The sequence below is a fragment of the Canis lupus genome, chromosome 34 (genome assembly GCF_003254725.2).
Source record: "Canis lupus dingo isolate Sandy chromosome 34, ASM325472v2, whole genome shotgun sequence".
Classification (NCBI taxonomy): Eukaryota; Metazoa; Chordata; class Mammalia; order Carnivora; family Canidae; genus Canis; species Canis lupus.
This window is the reverse complement of record NC_064276.1, coordinates 10,859,322-10,870,389: the sequence shown is the minus strand read 5'-3', so window position 1 is coordinate 10,870,389 and position 11,068 is coordinate 10,859,322.

The following is an 11,068-nucleotide window of genomic DNA, read 5'->3' as shown; positions in this document are numbered from 1 at the left end:
AGGATGGGCCTGCTTGCAAGGGGATGAAGGATGACAGCCGAAGCCGCCGGCCCCCAGCAGCTGCGCCGTGCAGCGAAGCACATGCTGTCGGTGACTCTGTTCGGGGCCCCTGCTCCCGGGGCTCCTGGCTCTGCCCTCTGGGGCATCCCTCCTGCTCCATGTGCAACGGCAAATGTTTCCAGAACAGAAGGCTTCTCTGTGTGCTTTACAGGCCTGTGAAAGGCTGGCGGGTGTCAGAGACTGTTTGTACCATCTCGGCCACCTGCTCCTTAAACCCTGTGGGCTTCCCGTGTATCGGACTACGGGACTATGATCTATTGTGTTTGCACAGGACAGGCCCCCTAGGACCCCCTAGGACCACTCCCAGGCTGTGGACAAGGCTCAGGGATCCTCAGCAGCCCTTCCCTCAGGCTGGAAGGGCCCGGGGTGGGGGGCAGAGTCGTAGGAGGCCCTGCGGTCTTCACACGCATGTCTGGAAATGTTCCTAGGGCCTCAGCAAAGGGCCCGACAGCATGCCCCGCAGACTTTCACCCCCAGGCCAGTCCCTAACGGCCGGCACTGTGGGCTGACACTTCTCTGGGGTCAGTGCTCATAGGGTTCTGTGCAGCCAGGGGACACACAAAGGGGATGGTTTGAGTCGTGAGCCCAGAAGGTGCCGGCTTAGACTGCCTCTGAGTTCAGCTCGAGAATGGAGCATTGTTATTCGTTTATTTGTGGCATCGTCCTCTCTCCCTCTGGTCTCATCACGTGTCCAGGAACCTGGCTGCTGCCGTCAGCTCTGTGCCAGGAGGAGCCCTGACCACGAGCGGCAGCCGGAAAGGACACGTCCTGCTCCTCGTGCTGCCACAGGAGCACCGCAGCGAGTGTTTCCGCCTCTGACACACGGGGCGGCCTCTCCCCCGAAGGTGTGCTGTCCCTTCTCAAAGTGCGGCGTCTGGAAGGACTGTTTGCATGGCGTTCCATAGCAGGAGCAGGATGGGGCCCAGGGGTGGGGTCCCCACAGCATGCACTCACACCCGGGGCTGGAAGGGCCCAGAGCCCAGTTGGCAGACGTCCACATGGCCCGATGGTGGGAGCTTGGCACCAGCCCCTGGGTCTAACTGGCCTGGAGAACAAATGGTGGGCCTGATAGGCTCGTGGTGTGGAAAGCTGAGGCCTCACGGCCTCTTGAAGGCTGAGCCATGTGTGCACAGATCCTCGTGCACAGACTCACAGAGAGGCTGGTCTCCTGGAGTCTGTGACGCTGCCCTGGGGTGGGGGTGCGGCCTGGGGTGTGCCTCTGGGCTTGGGCGGTCTTGCACTGGCACATGGTTGAAGCAGGACCTCAAGGGGACCTGGGAGGATCTGAACCCCAACGGAGGCCACCCCGCCAGGCCATCTCCCGAAACGCTCCCTGCGCCCCTGGCAGCCCTTTCCCCGTGTACCCCAGGGGCAGGCTGTCTGCAAGGAGCCTCCGCAGGAGGTGACAGCTGTGACCTGTCAGCCGGCAGAGGCGCCCGCTCCCCTCTGTCTGGTTGGCTGATACGTTCGGTCCACAAGCCACCGTTTAATTATTTTTTCACATTTACTTTATCAACATGTTTATGAAAGTTAAAAATATGAGACATTGAGAGAGTTTTATGATTTCATCCTAAATGCATGTAGGTCTGCTTCCTGGGGTCCCTCCCTGCTCCTTCCTGCACCTGCTTTATGACACGTTCTCGCATCTGGCTGGTCTCTGACGCACATCTGGGTGGGCAGAGACACGAGGACATGTCCTCCCCACGAGTCCGAGGCTCCCTCACCTAGAGCTCTGTGCTGTGACAGCTTCTTTTATATAGAGGTCCGTATTATGAACATTTACAAGTGTAGGTAAAACATCCAAAACTCAGCTAACCCCCTCTCACTTTTGACAAATGTAGATCCCCAGGAAATGGGGAGACACAAACCCCTGAGAGGTTGGAGGGCTCCCCGGCCGGCGAGTCCCTGGGACCCCAGACACAGCCTCTCTGTTTGCCATCAGCACTTTTTTTCTGTTGACTGGACAAAAAGCCTCATCCAGAGCATGACATGTGGTGGTTCCTGGTGCAGGTGCCCGGGGGGGCTTCTATGAGGCTGGTCCGTGTCCCCGCCGGCCGCAGGCACAAGCCCCAGTCACTGCCGCATGAGCTCGCTGCCTGGTGTCTCCATTCTGCCACCGAGGGGCTCCCAGGGCATTGCCAGACCTTGGCTTTGGGTGAGTAAAATGCTATGAGCATTTGTGGCCGGGACTCCCTGGGATGCCTGCGTCCACTCCACACGAGTAGCTGGGAGCAGGTTGGCTGGGGGAGATGGTGAGCACGCCTAATTTTAAGAGGCTTCTAGACGGTACGGCCCGATGTGGTGGCACCGTCTCTCATTTCTACAACAATTTGTAAGATTGCCCAGTGGACTCATTTGCATTTTCCTGATGACTGATGATGCCGAACACGTTTTACTGAGCGCATCTCCTGTCACCGTTGGATCAGGCTGTCTTCCCGCTCTGCGGTCCTGGGATTCTCCACGCGCCCTGCAAACCCTTGTGGGGCCCGTGCTTCTGGGGTACTTTCCCTCTGTCCTTCTGTGGCTACGTGTCCCTGTTCTTCAGCTGCATCTAGGTGACCTCAAGCTTTGCGTCTCAATCACGTCCGATGTGGCGCGCTTGCTTTGCTGCTGTCGCGGGACGTGTCCCAAGGAGCGCAGGCCTGGCCGCCTCACAGACCGTGCTGTACCTCACTGCCTGTTTGCGTGGCCTTCCTGCTCTGCTCCTGCGTTTTCCTGTCTCTCTTACGTGAATACACGTCCCCCTTTTTCCCCTTCTCTTCCTGGTTTTGGGTTAATGCCAGACTTCGCTGGGAGTTGGCTGAAGCTGGCCAGCGTCCTCGGAGCTGTGGCTCTGGTCTGGCGCCCTCATCGCGCTGCCCACTGAGCTGGGTTCGTCCAGGGCCGCGGTTTCCCTGCAGGCCACTATCGTTCACCTGACGGCTTCCTTGCTTACAGCTCTCCTCACCCCTTCGTCCTACTTCCAGTTTCATCTTTCCTGCCGAGGCAGCTCCTTTGCCAGTTGTGCCCATGAGCCTCCCAGAGCCCGGCTGTCACCCGTCCTGTCTGGGGCTCACTGGCCCCCACGCAGACGGTCAGGTCTTCTCAGCAGGTGAGAGTTTTACTGGTTTAAGATCACTTCTTAGTTTCATTTCCTATTAAGCATTGTAAACGAGGCAGGTGGCTTCTGTTCAGACCCTACAGTCAGTCACATGGGGCCAAGTTTAGGATTCTGTGGGGGCAGTGGCTGCTGTTCCCACTGAGCCCCAGGGTGCGCCGGGACCCTCGGTACTTCTGGCGGTGGGGTGGGGGTGCTCTCCGCACCTCCGAGGGGTCAGCCCCTGACCCCTCCACCCGGGGAATGGGTGTGCAGGTCACTCGGGTCGCTCCATTCCTGAGCCCCCAGGACCTGAGGGCCAGGCCTGTTCCCCAGCTCCAAGCCACCCCATGCATGTTGCTCATCATAGCTCAGGGGCTGTACCTTCCCCTGGTCATTGCTGTGAGTCTTGCCTTTGTGTCCCTTCTCTGGAATGTGTCCCTTCCCTCCTTGCCAGGCGAGGGCCCACGGTGGGAAATCCATCCTCCTAGACCCAGGGCTGGAACAAACAGCAGGGAGCAGGCGGCTACAGGGACGGCTCCGGCAGCTTGGAGGTGAACTGGTTGCTGGTTCAGTGTGCAGCCTGTGAGGGTGCAAACAGGCCCCTGGGCTCGCAGCCCTCACGGCTCTGGAGAAACCACATCCTGGGTTCCTCAGGCGCATGACGCCAACTGCTGGGGACCAAGGGGCTGCCGTGTGCGCTGGAGAAACGGGAGAGCTTCTCACTCACAGCAAAAGCTCCGCGTCTGTATTTTGTTTCCAAGGCACAAAGCTCACGTGATGCTGCGTCGGCCTGGTCTGTAGGCCGTGTGCACGCTGGGCAAGAAGGAGACCTGCTTCTCCACGGCGGTATGGGCTGTCATCCTGTGGTCTGTCCTGTGGTCATGAATCTATGGCCCCTGCACTGACCTGTCCCCACGGCTGGCAGGTAGAGCCCGGTTGACCATGCCTCTGAGGTGAAGGAAGCAGATGGAGCCTCAGTTTTGTTGTTAATTTAGTGAAGCATGTGGCATGCTTTCCTCCCTGGAGCTTCTGGCCATTCACGCTTAGTTCCAGACAGTGGGGTGGAGCGGCCTGTGTCTGCCTGGAGCCCATGTCCTGGTTATTGGCTCAAACACTCATCCAGGTACTGTGTAGACAGGACTAAACTCCACAGTTAAGTTGCTGAATAAAGGAGAGTATCCTGAGTCATTGGGGTGAGCCTGGCCTAATCACGTGAAGTGCCTTCAGCATAGAGCCAGGGCTCCAGGGAAGCAGAAGTCCTGCCTGGGAAGGGCAGCGTGCATGGGTGCTCTTCCCGATGGCCCGCCCAGTGACGTCACACTTGCCTAGCCAGACCCTGATCTTCTAAGCCTCTGCCTTGCCCTGGGCCCAGCCAACTGTGACTCCACGTGTCTCAGGGTTGAGCCCTGAGCAGCATGGATGGGAAGTAGAGCTGATGCAGCCAGGGTCTCGCAAGAAGAGAGAGGCCCCTTCTGCTGTCAGGGGCTCAGACCCCATACTGCGGGCGCTGTGTCCCTCTTTCTATGTGGGTTTGATGATGCAGAGGCAGCTGGTAATGTGAGGGGGATGTCTGGGCCAGGGCGCTTCTCCAGGCACGGGGACAGTCTTCCTCACTGGGCCTCCTCATGATCCCCTTAGTTGGGGGAGGACCGGCCAGCGTCCACTGAGCTCGGCCGGCATGAGAGGTCATGATGAACAGAACAGCCTCCCCCCACGGCAGGCGTGGAGCTGAGGGGTGTCACTGAAGGGTTGTGGGGGACGCGAGGGATGGGCAGGCCCTGGGACATCACTGCAGGGACACAGGGGATGGGCGGGCTCTGGGACATCACTGCAGGGACGCGGGGGACAGGTGGGCCCTGGGACATCACTGCAGGGACGAAGGGGATGGGTGGGCCCTGGGACATCACTGCAGGGATGCGAGGGACAGATGGGCCCTGGGACAACATTGCAGGGACGCAGGGGATGGGTGGGCCCCGGGACATCACTGCAGGGATGCGAGGGACAGATGGGCCCTGGGACATCATTGCAGGGACACAGGGGATGGGTGGGCCCTGGGACATCACTGCAGGGACGCGGGGGGATGGGCGGGCCCTGGGACAGCACCTCAGGGGTACAGAGGATGGGTGGACCCTAGGATAGCACCACAGGGACACGGGGGACGGGTGGGCCCTGGGACAGCACCGCAGAGATGCAGGGGATGGGTGGGCCCTGGGACACCAGTGGTGTTTGCACTTGTACAACATGAATCCCTCGGGGACGAGTGAACAGTCACCTACCTGGTGTACTATCAACAACGTGAGGCTGAAGGCGTGAGGACAGAGATCCACAGCTAATGACTGGTGGATTCTTTGAAAAGCCAGGCTCAGAGCACGATGTGTGCACCTTTGTCAGGCAAATCCTGCCACAATCGTGTGTGACGTCCCCGATTCGTACGGTTCTCTTTCAAGTCGGGGAAGAGCCCCGTCTCGGCCCGAAGGCTGAGGCGGGACCGGCTCTCTGCGGCCAGCGCCAGGGCGGCTGATGGAACGCTGGCAGGCCCTGGGCCTTTTGTTCGTGCTCAGCCAAACAAGCCCGCTGTGGCGTCAGATCGCGGCGTTTCTGGGGATTTTCCAGGGCTGTCTCTGGAGGCTGCCTTTGCACGCCCTGCCTCCGTGCGCCACGGCACCTGGGTGCTGCCCCAGGCGGGGGCTGTGATCACAGGTCTGGGCGCTCCTGCCTCCCGTCTGTCATCGCCGGTTCCAGCTGCTCTGTGCTTCCCAGCGCCCTGCCTGTACCCTCGTGGGGCGGGGGGGGGGGGGGCTCCGCTTCAAACAGCCGCACCCTGTCCCCAACCTGTCCCCACCTGCCCCCTCCCCTCGCACCCCTCCCCTCGGCGGGCGGCTGTGACCGAGCGCCAGACACCCTGAGTCCAGGGGGCTCCGGTTCAGCACGTGTCCAAACGAGAAACAAACAAGGGAAGTCCCAATCTGCCCACTTCCCTTCCCAGGGGGCTGACATCCAGGTCCCCACTGTCACCTTGGGATTGGACTGGATGCTGGGCGCTCACTGGGATCCTAGAAAAAAGACATTCCTGCATGCGGTTCCTTAGAGGGGCCTCTCTGCGCTCACACAACGCGGGAGGCCTTCCGTGTGCAGGTGCGAGGAGCGCTCTGCCGAGGACGAGCTCCCTCCCGGCCGCAGGGGCCACAAATCCAGGTGTCCAGAGGTCACTTCTTCTTTTTGTATAATACAGTTCTAACTTTTCTCAGAAATTCCAGGTGTCAAGTGTCCTGACTTAGGAGAACTCACTTCCTGCCGTGACGGTATTTTTTTGGGTACCAGGTCTGACCTGTCATCACCTTAGAACCTGCAAACCCCAAACCTCTCTCTAATCAGGACCCCGAATGTTTCTCAGGTGGCCTCATCTCCTTTCTGCTGCCCCAAGGGAAAAGCTATTGTCCTGCTTTGAATGGGAAACTCCAAGTTTTGTGAAACGTTTCATGTGGTTAAGTTTTGTGGAAGAGCTCCCCGCGTGTGGTCCCTTCCCAAGGGTCGGTACTGATCCTGGACCAGCTCCCCTGGGGGCTGTGCTACAAGTGGAACTGGCCTTCTGAACGCCCAATCATCCCCTCCATAAATCAGAGGTCTGTTCGTGTAACAGCCGCAGCACACTATTAGATTTAATTACGCTACCACAGGTCACTTTATGATGATTAATCACCTATTATAAAAAAAACCAACCCAGAACATGATTATTTATAAGATGCTTAGAAGAATATGGGACCCAGTGGCTCATTGTAGGATCTGGAATTATTGTTTTAAAGGTATTTCTTTATTTCTCACTCTCAGCTTCTGACTCCAGGTGTTGGGCTCCGAGACGCGTCACCTCATACTAACAAAGAACCTTCACCACACCTTCGGAAATGTTGCAAGGACCCTGCAGCAATCAGGCTTGTCGGGCATAATTCTCTAACAAGAGGATGTTACCTTTCTACTTGGTGCAAAAAGAATTGAGCGCATGTCCCTGGAGTCAGCCCAGGGCGGGTTTCCCTCAGCGACATGTGTAGTTAGGAGACATTCACAGGTGAGTCTTGGTCGGCCCATGGAATACGAGGTTGGAGCTCCCCCAGCACCTGCCTGGGCCTGGGCACATGATGATGCTGAGTGAACGTGGGGTAGCGGATGCATGGATGCCCTCCTCGGACAAGCCGGACAGCCTGACTGGTCAGCCCTGACCAAGTGCTTTCAGTCTAAGAGATTAGGTCAGGTTGTCTGCACCCTGCGTGCTTCCCTCTCTGATTTCACCGTGTCCTCACGTTCCCTGGTGTTTCCAGCTCCAGGTAAAGAGAAGGGGTAGAGGAGGAAAGCCTGAGTGTCTGAGGGCCAGGACTAGCCGCTGGCCCCACTGCTCCTGGAAGGTGACCTTGGGCAGCACCCTGCATCGCTGGGTCCCTGCTCCAGATTGGAGCCTCCTCCCACCCTCAGGGTCTGATGGTCCCACAAGGCCTCGTTTGTGTAGCTCCTGATCTCAGGCCTAGTGTGGCTGAGCGCCCAACCACGTGTGGCTCTTTCTGCGGGGGTGCCTTGGCTTGTCCCGGGTCAGGGACTCCTCCGTGGTCCCTGATGAAGAGCATGGCTTGGTGCCCTCACAGCTGTGTTAGTCCCTTCCAGGCGGGGTCCTACCAGGTATCCTCGTGGAGCCAGGACTGAATGGTGTCCCAAGGTTCTCAAGAGTGACCTGTGGAGGCACAACGTCCTCGGGGCTCGCATCAGACAAACTGGATGAGAGCCTCAGTGTGTCACCTTCCAGCTGTTGACCAGAAGCCTCGGTGACCCTGTCCGTGGAGTGGGCCTGACAAAACCCACAGGACGTCCTGTGTGTGGCCTCAGTTCCTGCAGCGGCCAGGGCTGCCCCCACTGACGGCGTCCCCTGCCAACGTGCCCCGGCACGTGCGAGGAACAAAAGGAAAGACTCCCAATGTCGGTCCCTGGACTCGGGGCCCTTGGGCAGCTTCCCTGTCCTGCTCGCTGAGGCATCTCTAGTGGAGGAAACACAGTTTTAGCAGGGCTCTTGGCAGAGTTAGCAATTCCCCAGGAAACGGGGGTGATGACCTTGAGTGACCTTCCTTGGGTTGAGATAATGTGAGTCTGGAATGTTTGGGGAGAACCTGGCCAAGTTTTCACAATGGCGGCCCCTGGAGCGCTCCCTGTCGAGACCAGTGACCCCGCTTCTCTGCTGGACCCTCGCGGGGCGGGGGGGGAGGGGGCCTACAAAAGTAGGTTCTCTAGGCCTTTTCAAGCACGGAATCTAAAACCATGGATGAAAGGTACTAAGCGTGGTCGTGATTGTTCGCATCCACGATGACACGTGGGTGTCTTCACACATGAAGAGTCCTAATGGTGGAGGGCAGTAGGTCATGGGGGATTTGGACGTGGTGCCCTGCGGGTCATGTGGTTCCTGTCCACACCCATCGTGACCTCCCATCCTGTGGCCAACAAGCTCTGGGAACTGGCGAGCCCGTTCGTCCTCAGGCTCAGGGGCGTGAAGATAAGACAGCTCAGCCCTGAGTTCACAGAGAGCCAGGACGACCTGGGCCGAGGGAGGGCGGACGGGGTCCAGCCCTGGGGGTTCCGGGGGTGTCACTAGCCTGCCAGCCCGGGGGACTGGGAGCAGGTGGACCGAGAGTTTGGGGCTGGGAATGGCCTTCACAAGGGCTGTGTTCTTTCAGGAAAAGCGATAGTGACACTTGGGGAAAGAAGCCAGTGTGGGTGAAGAGGGACAGAGCCCGGGCGGCTGCACAGCCCATGCCTCCCCCTGGGGCTGCCTGCTGGCCCCTGCGTCAGGATGTCATTGCCAGCTCCTTCCTGGATTCTGCTCAGGTGCCCAGCCCAGGCTCGCCATGTGCTGTCCCAATGCCCTGCTCCGTGCCCTACGCTCACCCAGGCACCCGGCGGCTGTAGGATGCTTTGTGTGGTAGCAATTATGATGCGTTAAAGGAAACAGACGTTTGTCCCTCTGCTTATGTCCAGAAGCCAGTGGGACTTGAGAGAGGACGGAGCATTTCTGGGTGCTGCCCCTGCCGTCCCGTCCTGTGGCCCCAGTTTGGTCCCGTGTGGTGTTGGTGTAAACTGGTTCAGCAGCACTTGCTCACTGCTTTCCTTCAGATGCATTGAACTCTGCATCTGCAGCGTTGCTGCTGTCCGTGCACTCCCAGGCCCTTGGCAAAGGGAGCTCCCGAACATCCTGCAGGCTTCCTGCTGCCGTATGCAGCCCCCACGCCGTCATCCCTGGGACCCTGTGTCCCTAGCTCCTTCGGCACCCTCAGTCTTGGCTGCATTCTACAGGAGGGATCTTTCCTGGGAACTTCAAAGGTAACACGAAGGTGCTGGCCTTCTGATTCTGCTGCTGTGGTCGCCACTGCTCCTCTTGTTACTGTCGCTGTGGACTGAGGTCCTTTTGAAGGCCAGGGTTCACACGTGGACGGCGGCCAGCCTCTCACCTTCTGGATGGCCTGACAGGCCAGGACAGGCAGAGTGACTGGTGGGGGGGGGGGACGAGATAGTGGGGCCTTGTGGTCTAGGCGGGCAGTCTGTGCAGATCCGAGGCCACCTTGCGAGGCTGCATCTACTATGGTGATGGCCAGCAGCCTCGCCAAGCCCTGGGTTCCCTGAAGAGAGGCTCTCCCGCGGACTCCTGTCCTCACTCCCTCAAAGGAAGAAACACACATCTGCAACCATAGTTAGCTGATTAAAAGGAGTGTTTTCCAGGATCCCTCTTCCACGGTAATGCATCTCAGAACTTCCAGGGCCGACCACCTGTGGCTCAGCAGCCAGCTGCTGTCTGTGATGGGGCAGGCAAGGCGCATGGGTGGGAGCCCCCTGAGCAGCCTGCCACCTGCCCGCATGCACCGATCTGGTCCTGCCTCAAGTGGTGACGACACGTGCTGAGTGGACCCTGCATGCAGGGCAGCCCAGAAATCAAAGGCTTCCTGCAGATAGTTTTCCAGTGCTTGCACTAACGTAGCCCTTCTGACGTCCGACAGGCATCATTCAGCTGTCATGTGTGCACCGCACCCTCAGTGCGGGGGCCTGGGCTTCAGGAAGGGGAGCTGCTGCCTCTCCATCCTCTGCTTGTGTGTGGGGGATGAACATAACGGAACTCCCCCTCATTTTCTGTAAGGCGGGGGAAATTGAGAGAGAAATCCGAGTGTGCTGTATCAGGACACTCATAGGCAAGTATTTCATTTATGAACATGTGATGAGAGCCCACTTGGGAAATCATTTCTTACCAAGACAGATGTAGTTGTTAAGAAATGTTGCACTCTAAATTAGAAATAGTTTCTGTACATTTTATATACTCTTTACATTTTACTTGGTATGGACCCACCTTTCGTGCTTAGGTTATTGAAGTGAGGCCAGTCCATCTGTGGCTCTAGGGCTGGACCAAACTCCTGCTGCCCTTTGGGTGAACCTCACAGTCATCCTGGACGGTGAGTGGGCTCCTCCCCTGACCATCTTCCCCGTCCATCTCTTTCCTCACTATCTGTCCACCATCCACTCAACTGTGAGACCCACACAATTCCTGTCTTCTGTAGATGTTCTTCTGACTTTTTAGATCTGTGCTGGCCTCCCTCTGGGGTCTGAACTCACAGCACCATGTCTGCAACTCATATTTTCTGTATCAACTGGATTAGGCCTCACCATGGTCTCCCACCCATGTCTTCCCTACAACCCGACATGCTCACACATAAGAGATCCTCATTGTTTACATACTCAATGGAACTGATATGCACCAGGCTTACACCCCCCGAAGGGCGTAGCATGAACACTGAGTCTCTGGACACCCATGTGCCCATCTCCTGTCTCGGCTGTCCTGCTCTGGGCACGTGTCTTCCTGGTGGTCTGCTCAGAAACACGTTCCCCACATTTTTTTTCCTTCTTGTTGGTGAT